Source organism: Polypterus senegalus, chromosome 7 (assembly GCF_016835505.1).
Source record: "Polypterus senegalus isolate Bchr_013 chromosome 7, ASM1683550v1, whole genome shotgun sequence".
NCBI classification, from domain to species: domain Eukaryota; kingdom Metazoa; phylum Chordata; class Cladistia; order Polypteriformes; family Polypteridae; genus Polypterus; species Polypterus senegalus.
Window position 1 is genome coordinate 93143248 of NC_053160.1, and position 12624 is coordinate 93155871.

Genomic DNA, 12624 nt, shown 5'->3' on the forward strand with positions numbered 1-12624 from the left:
AAAGAATGCAAACATATCTTCTCTTCAAAGCAGCGTCGTCAGGAGCAGAGAATGTCAGTGAGAGAGAGCGAGATAAAAGCAAAAAATCAATATGTTCTTTTAAATATGCCGAAGCACTGCGATAAAGCGGCATTTTGTAGAGGAGCATCCGTATACTCTAGGCAAACAGCCCCTCTGCTCACACCCCCTCCGTCAGGCAGAGAGAGTGAGAGAGATAGAGAAAAGCAAACAATCAAGCACCGCGCGGGAAGCATATCTTATATCATTGAGGAGTTTTAGTTAATATGTAATACATGCTCTGATTGGGTAGCTTCTAAGCCATCCGCCAATAGCGTCCCTTGTATGAAATCAACTGGGCAAACAAACTGAGGAAGCATGCACCATAAATTAAAAGACCCATTGTCCGCAGAAATCCGCGGACCAGCGAAAAATCCGTGATATATATTTAGATATGCTTACATTTAAAATCCACGATAGAGTGAAGCCGTGAAAGTCGAAGCGCGATATAGCGAGGGATTACTGTATATTTATTCTAAAGTGGGGTATTTGAATATTTCCTATCTGTATTGTCAGATGATTATTTGTTGTTTTGGAGGCTTTTCCTTGTGTCACCAAAGCTGAGAAGTTTTCTTAGGCACGTTAGGGTTAAGTAATTGTTTCTACTGAGTGGAGTAATAAATACATCCATTTGTTAAAGGATGTACTGCTCATTCTGTGTCTCAGAGCCTGATGCAATATGTAATCAATTGCTGAAATTGCTGAATCTTCAGCACATTTTAATAGGATATGAAAGTTCACAGAATAATACAAGGCAAAACGAATCTTCTAAGAATATGATTGTTGCTTTAAGGAAGCATACAAGTACCACTGGATACGAAAACTTAACTGAAAATTCGGAAACTCACTTAATCCAGTACAGGTCACACAGGGTCTGGAAATCAGGAATCCGTCTTGGTAAGGTAACCGCTCAATTGTATGGTCCACTTACTTTCGCTCACATAAGGCTAATTTGTAATTGGCAATTAATGTAACCCATGTACACACATCTTTGAGTATTCTGTAAGAAAACTGCAGGATGTCGATAAAACTCACTTAAGATTTAACATGGGTAAAATCATCTTCATGTCTGGTTTTTCGTCATGTCCTCTTTCTCCCTCCTAGCACCTTCAGCTCTAATACTCAACTTAATGCTCTGTTTTACTCATCTCTCCATATGTGTCCAGGACACTGGATTCTAATTTCTGTCATCTTCTACTTTTTCTTGTTCACCTTTACACTTCCCTAATGTACCTATTTTCTGCTTGATCTATTTTGCTCACCTCGCTCATCTATTGCTGCATTTTCTTTCCTTCCACTCTTTCAGTCTCCCTTCCAGGTATCTCCCTAAGTTCCTGCGCTATACAATACTGCTTGTCTTTTTATTATGAGATTTAGTCTCCAACCGCAAAGCATGAATAATGCTTCTGTCACCCCACTTCATACTATATAGTAGAGAATGGGTTATTTGTACTGAGAAACATAAACATTACTATTGATTTCTGAAATGTTAATGTAGCAGAAAATAATATTTGTAAGTATATGGTTTTGATTTCTTTGAAGTTTGTATTGCATATGTTTAGGTTTAAAGGAAAGCACATTTTAAGATTTTTGGAAAAGCCATTTTTAAGGTGTTGGATCACCAGGGAAGGATATGCATGGAGGAGCTTTCTGACCGTATTTCACTTTCTTTCAGAATAAATTAGAATAATGAGCCAGAGCAGCTTGCAATGTTTGTGTGACTGATGCAACCCAAAAAAGGAAGCAAGGAAAGAAAGCTCTTCAATCAGTGTGAGCACAGAGGGATGTAGTCAGGGACAAGAATCCAAAAGGCAGTCGTACTATCCTCTGCACCTCCATGCCACCCTTAAAGTTATTCTGATCTTTTCAATAAACCATAGATAATCCTTGTGATTAATTCTTTATAGTATTTGTAAAGATTTTCAATATTATATAAGAATAAGGTAAGGAAATTAAAGTCACATTTATCTGTTTGGAATTTTCTTTCACACAGTATGTTCATATTTTCATTTTAAAATAAAAATAACTGCAAACTTTTGGAAAGAACTCCTGATTTCAAGTGATCTGTGGGAAAGTGTAATGCCAATGTTTTTAATTTAATGTCACAGCAGGATTATTTTATTGTACCTCTTATAATTGCAGTATGCAGTAAACGGTTGCTAACAGAATACTAAGGCCAGAAGAGTGTGGTTTCTATCATATTTATTATGGTTTTACTTTATTATTTTTGGTGGTTTATGAGAAAAAAAATCAATGATTGCTTCAAATTCCAAAAGCTAATTTCAGCAGCCAAATGCACTTACATTCGCGTAGCAAATGTCTACAGAGGTAAATCATTTGATGAGCACTGGATTCACTACATGAGGCTGGGGAATAGTGTATTCCAAAAGGCAGATATTACTGAAGTAGTGAGTGCAGCTATAGCACAACTGACGTGGTAATAATCTAGCATATTGCATGAGAAAATTACATTTTCTCTTAGCAGATTGGTTTACTTGTCCTGCACTCACAAACCCTATCCTTGAGTAATCATCTCCACAGTCAAGTGCACTTCATAGCTTATTTACTGCACTGCACTGATGTTTACTCTTTAAATTTATTGGATTTTGGTCATTTGAAAACATTTTCATTTAGATTAGTTCCCCTACCACTGAACACATGTTCCATGTGTGTTGCATGAAAATCAGCAGATTGAAATGAAAGCTTGGCACTGTGCTATGGATAATTGGGAGCACCTAGTGAATCCTCCAGCATCATCGTGTTTCACTGAGCTAAAAGCAGCTAATGCATTCTAAATTGGAACCATCAGAGAGTAAAAGCTTTACTTGGAATGTCTTTATTATCAAAGTAATTTTCAATAAGTGGCTATATTGCGTAGATGAGTGCTGGTGATTTGCCTCTGTCTGTTTTTTTTTTCTTTTTTTTTTTACATATACTACATGTATTTAATTATCTCTCTTGTCATGAGAAGGCTTTAACTCTTTCATTACACATCACTGCTGATCAAAAATTAAATTATGCATTACTTTTTTTTCAGTGCATCAGACACTGCGGTTACAGAAAAATACTTATTTTTGCTGCACAATGTATTTACGGTTACTCTTTTGTATCAGAAAAAATGTTCAATGTATTATTTTTCATTTGACCAATGGACATTATGAAAATGATTATATGCTTAATTAGTGTAGCTATAAACAATTGGATTAAATATTAGGAGAAAAAACATCATCTCATTATGTGAATAATAATGACAAGTTACCATATGGCAGTTTTGGCAAACTGTTCTCATAGCTCCTTCATTCAAATGTGACTTGAAAATCATCTCCCCTGTTTTGAATTTTAAATCTATCACAATGTTCTTTTCAAACATTTTCTTTTGTACCTGAAACGGTGCTGATGCTGACTTTATCAACTCTTACAGTTCATTGATTGCTACGGTTGGAACTTCAGTGTTGTATTTTGTATTCTAATTTTGATTTCATATAAACTGTAATTTTTTTTTGGTATGAATTATCTTACAATTTATTGTTTATTCTTACATTTCTGTAGATCTTATTCTTGTTTCATAAAAAGCCTTATGAGGTTGTTTGCTTTGAAGACATGTGGTATAAAGTACACTTCAGTCAAAATTGATAGCAATTAGAAGATGTGGCTAACACATTAATTAATAACTGAATGATTAAATAAAAAAGACAATAAACTGTTGTTAGAAATAAATAACCCAAAGGGCATAGAATAGTACAAAATTAATCTTGTGGTAATATTAATTAGTAGTAAGCAGACAACCTTAAGACATGGAATTCTCCTGTCTATTAATACTGACTATAAAGACTTCCCGCATTCTAAATTAAGATCCAATCCAGTGTTCATTTAAAAACTGATAGTAAAGGGTGAAAAATTTGTCAGATATCTTAAACTAGCTTAGAAGCAGGTCCTATCCAATTCTATAAGTTCATTCTCAATGTTTCAAAGTTGGAAATCATAGCTGTCCTCTATTTTTGTAAGAATGGTTACAAAAGTATAGTAATTTGTAAAGAGTACATTTGATTTTTGTTATTATGCATTTACAGTTCAGTGCACTGCAAACAGTGAAATCTATCAAAATTTTAGATAAATCGTTAAATGTATGTACTTAGTGCAAACAATGCCTTCAGCCTGTAATTGTAACACATTCAAAGCCTCTAGCATTGAGCACATATAAAAGAATTTAGTTTAACAAAACAAACTAAATAGATAACAGTGTCATTTGAAACCAGCCAAAAGTGTTCATGACAAAGAATGGTACCAATGCTTACAGAACAGTGAAAAACAACTTAGAAGGTCTTTTTCAGACATTTGTCAATGTCTGTATCTACTTCTTTCCTCCTTTTTTCTTTTTAGGTCAGTAAAGTTGCCTTATGATCTCTTGCTAAACAAGGTGTAGTGTGCGATTCATATTAAGGATATATTGATACGCTCTAACCCTTTGATTCAGGCACATTTTATAAAGAAGATGAAGTAAAACCAACCATGCTTACATTTTTCCTGCTCTAATTTCAGTCGTGTTTCTCTTTAAACTTGAAAACAAGAGCATAATGTCGATGCATTAATCACAGCTGCTCCCCTCTTAACAAGCACTCAGACACATAATTAAGCCCTGCTCTTTATAGACAGTACCATGAAAAAGAATTTGCCCCATCTGATTTTCTGCATTATTGCATATTTTTCACAGTGAATGTTAATCTATCTTCAAACAAGGCCTAATATTGGATAAAAGGATCCCTGAGTGACCAAATAACACAAAACTGTGATACATTTATTTATTAGAGAAAGTTATGCAATAGCCACTGAAATATGAACTCAGCAGCCGGTTATGTATCCTTTAACAACAATAACTGTAATCAGATGTTTCTTGTGCTTATTGAACAGTCTCACAGAGTACAATATTGAAATCTATTTAACATCTCCATTTCTTTTTATACATATAGTATTTTAGCACTTTTAATATCCACTTATTTTGAAAATCTATTATATCTGGGCAGAATTGCAACTTTACTACTGAAATAATGGTATACATTTAAAGCTGTGTTTCTTAAACTATGGGTTACATTCCAAACTGGGTCACAGACATGATTGTCACATGATTGTTAAGAAAATTAACCTACTGTAGTATGTCCAACTGTAGCAATTTACCACCCTGTATTTAGTGTATTATTTATTGCAGTAGTATGCAATCTGAGATTTATCCTATGAACAACACAGAGAGCTTTTGTTCTCTGGTATGAAAATATGTAGAATAACTATTCCCCACAACACCACCACACCTCTCACAACTTGTGACTGAGATGACTGACAGCAATGACACTGTAAGAAAAGGGAAGGAGGAGAAAATGACATGGACAAGCTTGTGAGGTGAAGTAACTATTAGAGATAAAAATAACTGGTGTGGCTTAAGTATACAATATTTTTTTTTTGTTTGGAGGGGGTGAATAGTGTGATAGTGTATATGCAGTGCCATGGCAGTACTGCATTCTACAGTAAATGCAGTTTTAGCGGCCTTGGACAACTGGTAGGTGCTTCATTACATATTCACTGATACTGAATACTTTGAATCAAAATCTTTAACAGACATGCAAAAAAGATTTTGAAGTAAGTTCAACATGCCTTGGCCAGAACACGATTTTAAAGTGTTTTGATAAAGTTCAGTCTACTGCCAGGACGTTTGTTGGAAGTGTAAGAACAACAGAAAACATCAAGAGGGTGAACCAGGCTGAAGAGAGGAGCCCCTGGCATTCAGTGCGATGTAAGTTCGTAACATTAAACATTTCAGACTGATCAAATACTTCATCAAGATTTATCCTATGTAAAAGAACAGACAAAAATAGTGAAGTGATTCCCGTATATTGTGATAATGTTTTATAAATTAAAAAGGACAAAAAAAGTTTTTCTCAAACGATCGTCGTCTGACTGCCCTAAGATGGCAGAGGAAGAGACAGGTTCGTCAAGACCGGAAACTATAAGTGATGACATTGAAAGCCAGTTGGTCAATCATTCATTCTGCCGAGGGAGGTAGAAGAGAGGCATTAGATGACAGTGCCAACCCTTGGCTTGAAGGATAATTACTATAAAATGTGCCCTGAGGTTGTCTTCCAAGTGGCCAATCATGCGTTACTTTCAGAAATCATCATATCCTTGCATTGCACTCACTATTAAGAAGAAATTATCTCTAGTACCTTTTGTAATGCTTACACTAAGGATTTACACTGGCAGTACTATACCTCAGGAATATTTTCCTTGTTTTGAATAATAATTCTTGTTTAATTAAAAATATGCTTGCTTTCCACTCTCTTTTAGTGATATTATTGTGAGAAAATAAAAAAAAAACTTTTCTGTTTTTTATTATACGCCCATGGTTATTTGTCTAAGGCTCTATTATCATTATGAAAATCATCCTTTTCTTGAATCCCAGTTTTGTACTGATTGTCTTATTTAGGCACTCTAAATTAACGGAACAATACTCACCTCAGCACCAGTCACCACAAACCTTTATCTACAAAAACTGGATGTATATAAAAGATTTTGTTTTTCATGAAACTGTATCAGTAAACCCATTGAGACTCCCTGTCATACTTTTGCTCACTGTATTTGGTCCTTTTACTAGGATGGAAAAACACAGACTTGCATTCAGTGTGTGCTCCGCTGACTTTGGTGGCACAATCATAATGTCACACCCGTGTACCTTGTGTAAGATTAAGTTTTCAAATCTTTTTGATGCCAAGAAGAAATCCAAATAACCGAAGAAAAGTAAATATCAATCAATTTCAAAAATAACATTTTTGTTTTACGCTAATAAATTTGACAAACAGTGTAAATTAACTTGGTTTTGACACTGACCAAAATATGACTATTAACTTTTCCTGGAGTTTGGTGAATTACACCTTGTCCAAATCATAAATCTAAATAAAATCTGAATTAGAATTGTTCACCTTATAGATTGATATTTTCACTCATGAAATATGTTTAGTGTATTCAGAATGAGTAACTAATAGGCAAAAAGATGTACAGATAAAAATGTAATAATCTTCAGCTTCAGGTTACTGAGCTAGCAATAAACGTTCAGTAATATCAACAGAACTGGAGGCTTTGGTAGGAGCTCTATAGGTGGCCTAAAATCCTGTACCTAGAATGGTACTTATTAGTAATTAATTTATTTTAATCAAAGTGGAATCATTTTTAATCTATAGCCAAGCTTCTCTGTTAGTTATGGGGCTAGCCCAGACTGGGACAACGCTCAAGTAATCCTGAACATTCTGATACATTGGACTTTGCAGCAAGTCTGCTATTATCGGCTGTTATGAATTACGGACTTTGTTCATTTTTTCATGTGTTTCTCTTTGTCTTTTCGAAAGCCTGAGCACTTATTTTGGATTTGTTTTAGCCCCAGCTTGTGAATCATATATCAGTTTTGCTATACGTTTTTGTATTAATTTATTTGAGGCATTTTACTGCCATTTTGGTTATTTACCTTGCAGCCATTTTTGCCATTCTGTCATTAGGAAAGCTCTGCGTTGTAATCGACTGTGTTCTCAAGAGGTTGTGAGCCATCAGTAACAATCCAGTGGGTTAAAAGGTTGCCATTTCAAGCACTTCCTTATCTGAGTTTGTAGATTGAAAACAGCCATTTGCCAGTCATTCTGTGCTTCTAAACCTGTTTTCTAATAGCTGTGCAGTTGATCTCCTGGTTTTTGAGATGTTGTTTCTTTCTGGCTATGTATTTTCACGCAGTTACTTTTAAAAATATTCTTGCTAGGGCATCTGTTATAATTCCTGCTGTATAATCATCCATCTGCACACCACCCTGACACTTCAACTCCAACATTACTGCCAAAGAAAAATAGTGAAAAACCATAAAACTATAAAAAATAAATTATGGAGCAACAGAAAGTCAATAAATGCAGCTAAAACTATTCTTTAAAATGAGATCAAAACAGTTCCTCCAGGTGCTTCCTTAAGCTGTCTTCGTCGGCCTTCCTTTCCAATTCATGTTTAAAAAGCCCAGCTTGCAGACACCATTCAGTTCCAACTTAAGCTGTCTCTTCAGCTGTAAACAATGAGAGGAGATAACACCAAACAGGTGCTGCAAGCTGGACAAACCCTGAGGCTCCAAAGCCTGCAAAACTCCACTCTCCACAGAAAAAAAAGCAAATTAAATTCTTTAGCAACAACTAAGAAAGCAAAAAAAAAGGTAGAATCGTAAATAAATTACTTAAAGTAATAACATATTTGAAGTTTCACTTTCAACTACATATCTTAGTAGTTTGTTCCAGATTTCCTCAACTCTTTGCATAAAGAAGTGCTTCCTGGCTTCAGTCTTAAGTGCACTTCTCCTTAATCTCCACTGATGTGCTCTTATTCTGAAAGAATTCTGTTGAATCTACACTATCAATGCCTTGGAGGATTTAAAATACTTTGGTTAGGTCCCCACATAGTCTCCTCTGTTTGAGACTAAACAGGTTCAGTTTTCTGAGTCTGTCAGAGAAGAACATGTCCTTATGTTCTGGAATGCACTTGGTTGTTCTCCTCTGCACAGCTTCAAATATTGCTATTGTCTTTCTTGTAGTGTGACAATGAGAACTGCACACAATACTCCAGATGCAGTCTCACTAGTGCATTATACAGCCTAAGTATAATGTCCCTTTAATTATATTCCAACAGTTTTTACAGTGTGATGTAAAATTTTATTCACCTTTTTAATTGCTTCTGTGCATTGATTGGAAAATAAAAACATGTCAACATTAACCTTAAATCCTTTTCCTGTAGGACATTTCCTCCCACCTTGTATTTACAATTTACATTCCTGGTACACATACTGTATGTATCATTTTGTACTTTTCTACATTAAACTGCATATTCCAAATGTAGGAACTTGTCTAAATTTCCTTGAACTGTTTTTGCTGCCTACTAAGTGTCTGAAATTCCTTCAATTTTAAATTATCTGCAAATTTCACAAGTTTACTAATATACCAGAATCATTGTCATTAATATAAATCAGACAAGTCCGAGGACAGGACCCTAAGAGACTCCATTGATGACCTCACTCCATGTGGAGCATTCTCTCCTTATTTGTACTCTTTGTCTCCTGTCGATTAACCAGCTTGAGATCGTTTTGTAGGTTACCTCTAATGTCTTACATCTTGTCTTAGCTGCAGACATTTCCTTCTGAACACATGCATCGTTTGAATTGCTGATAATTTTTAACAATTGTTCTCATTTTTCATTATAGCTGCTGTTCCAAACACAATACAACAGTGGATCAAATTCAGTTTTACACAATAATGATTTAAAGATGATCCATTAAGGTATATTTTATATGCAGTTTTCATTTTGGGATGTGAGGAGGGCACATAGAGTTAACAAAATTACTTCCCACTATTATTATTATACAATTTTACTTCTTTTATTGTAATAAACACTGTTCCCTTTATGGGCAGCAAAGTGGCGCAGTGGCTAGTGCAGCCTCACTGATCCAGTACCCTGAGATTACATTCCATGCCCAGATGCTATCAGTGTGGGCACTGCCCTGGGCACTCTGATTTTAATCCACATCTCAAAGAGGTATGTGTCAATTTTATTACTCATTGCAAATTGGCTGGTGAACGTGTACTAGTGGGCTATATCATGGACTTGCATACATACCATCGAGGACAATGCTGCCAGCATGATGCTTGGCTCCACATGACCCTTAAGCTGATTAAGTGAATTTGGAAATGCTGTTGTTTTACTTTATCTGGAGACTTGAAAACTGATTTTTTTTTAACATTTCTTTTATGTTAATTTTTAAGAATATTTTGTTATAATACACATAAATAAAATAAAACATGATATCTTATATTTTAATTTTCCACCACTTACAGAAAACCCATGCGAAATGTGTTTGTGGAAGAGAAATTATTTATTTATGTATGTATGCAAACCTTGATTTAGTTTCCAATGTTATTATGGACATCAACTGTTTACTCTATTGTGTGACCAAAAATATAAAATATTTTCTCAGCTATCCTTTTCAGTTTATACACTCCTTTAAATAAAGTCTAATTTTTTTACATGTTCATATGTATGCATATTTAATATCTTTATATGCATTTTTAATGGTTTTGCTTTTTAAGACTACTGCTCATAAATTATTCTTCTGCCTGCAGATGTGACACATATGTAAAAGCAATCAAATAATTAAGATGATCAGATTAATTAAAACCTTGAGCAGAATGAAAACTACTAGCTCATGCAAATGCCTCACGGACATGAAGTGCCCGTTCCTCATCTAGATCAATAATGACCAGCTCCAGCACTGAACAGCTACAACATCATATGTTTTCATTTTAGCTGCCTGATTGAATTATTTAATTATGTTTACAAGTAAAAATAAGCTTGTTAATTGTCAGTTTTTGAAGGGGTGTAATTGAAGTAAATCATTAAAAATCAAGTCCTGTAAATATACGATTTTTTTGCATTTCTAAAATTGGCATAATTAAAGCAACTAAAACATGTAATGTTAACAAATAAACTGTTCATTCAGAATTATGGTGCTTTCCTTACTTGGCAGAGAGTACAATTATAAAGGATTTAGAGAAAGTGGAAATGGGCATAGCCTGTCTGATTTGAATTTCAGGAGTAAAACTGTTAGTGTTTCCAAATGGTTTTCCTCTCTTGACAGCTGATGCTGAGCATGCTATCCTGATAAAAATATATACATTTATCAGCACAGAGTGCACACTGATTGGACAGAAAGGGAAACATGCCTCCAAGCTGATGCAGAAAAAATAATCAACAGTAGATCCATTTCTCTTGTCTGAAGTAAAATTTGCATTTTGCAATAACATCAACCAAGACAGATGCAGATTAAGGGAAATTAATGGTTGGATGCACAAATGTAGGCATAGAAGTCTGAAGCTAAGTATCTCTGCCGAGCACGACAAGGAAGCACTTGGTTCTTGGAAAAGAATACTGCAGAATGGCATTTAAAAAATGAAGTGTTAAATCTAAATTAGATGATTAAAAAGGGTGTATTTTTATAATCTATATAAAGTGACAGGTAAGAGACCAAAAACTAATTTTGTAAGGCAAATTAGAATTCATATATTTAAGTTCTTTTTGTCTTGTCCTCACCTTATTCTGCTTCCTTTCATATGTAAGGTGAATTACACACAAGGAAAAGTATTCACATGTATTGTCCATTCATCTTTTTTTTTTTACCGTGTCCTGTTCGGCTGTGAAGCAATCAGAATTGATGTCTGAATGCTGGCGACTAGCCTTATAGTTTTTCCCTCAGGTGGAGCGTTACAGCTTCTGCTAACGTCACGCCTGATACCAAAACTTTATTTGAAATATTTTCAGATGTTTTTAAGTTTCGAACCGGACACGGAGACAAAAGTGAAAGAAAAAGAAGAGAGAAAAGGAGGAGATGGAGGTAAAGGGGCAAGGGGGAGGTTTCGTATAGAATAAACAATAAATGAACCAGAATCCGCTTCTGGACCTGCAGAAAGGGGACCACAAGACAAAAACATTGCTGCATCAGCTACATGAAGATATATAAAAGTAAAAATGTTTGGTGACAATCACACAGTAATTATTACTGTACCAACCACAGCCTTAGGTCATGTGCTGAAGATGTCCAAGTCATACTTATGAAAGCACCTGTGTGCGTACGCACGCTTGTATGTGTAAGGTTTCTCTATAGGAGCGTCCAATAGTGAGTGTGAAGGGCCACAGACCTGCCCCCAAAAACGTGCGGAAGATGGAGGGAGTTCCAAGCCCAGAGATCCAGAGGTCACCCCAGAGCGTGGAGACCCCAGGGAGACCGTCACCAGAGAAGCCCCAACCCCCCCTCGAGAGGCGCAGAGGATCACCCCGGGGGGCCACAACCAGCAGCCGGCAGAGTCCCGGGAGATATCAACGGCAAACCCCCAGGCCCGCCCGCAGCCGCTCACCCCCGATTTGGCCAGGCCCGGAACCCAGCAGCCCGGGACCCAAGGGCGACCCACCCCGCCGAGGACCCAACAGAGCCCAGGGACCCAGATCCCACCAGGCAGCCACCGGGAGCGACCAGACAGATGCTTAAAAAAAAAAAAAAATATGTGGCAGGGGGAGGGTAGGCAAAGATGTTGTAGCATTGCCAGATGTCCCAGGAGAGGGGAGGAGTCCAAAACCCCACCTGACATATACAGTCACACACAAACACAGTCATACACTCCCTCCCTCATGCTGTCACATACACATACAACCCAAGACTTACAAGGATGTACGCCAGACAGCCATTCACACTCCCCATATACACCCTACTAACTCTGGTCCCGGTGCTGCCGTACCGAAGGCCCAACCATTCCCGGACGTCAGAGTTAGCCCCGTTCCGCTGGGATAATAATGAGCAGGCACCCCCGTCCAATGCAGCGTCCATTCATCTTTTAATAATTTTAATTCCAATTAAAAGTGGCAGGATTAAAGCATTTACATGTAGTAAATATTTCATTTTTTAATACTTAACAATTCCTATAAAATTTCAAGATTGTGACTATTCGGCTGATTCTGTTC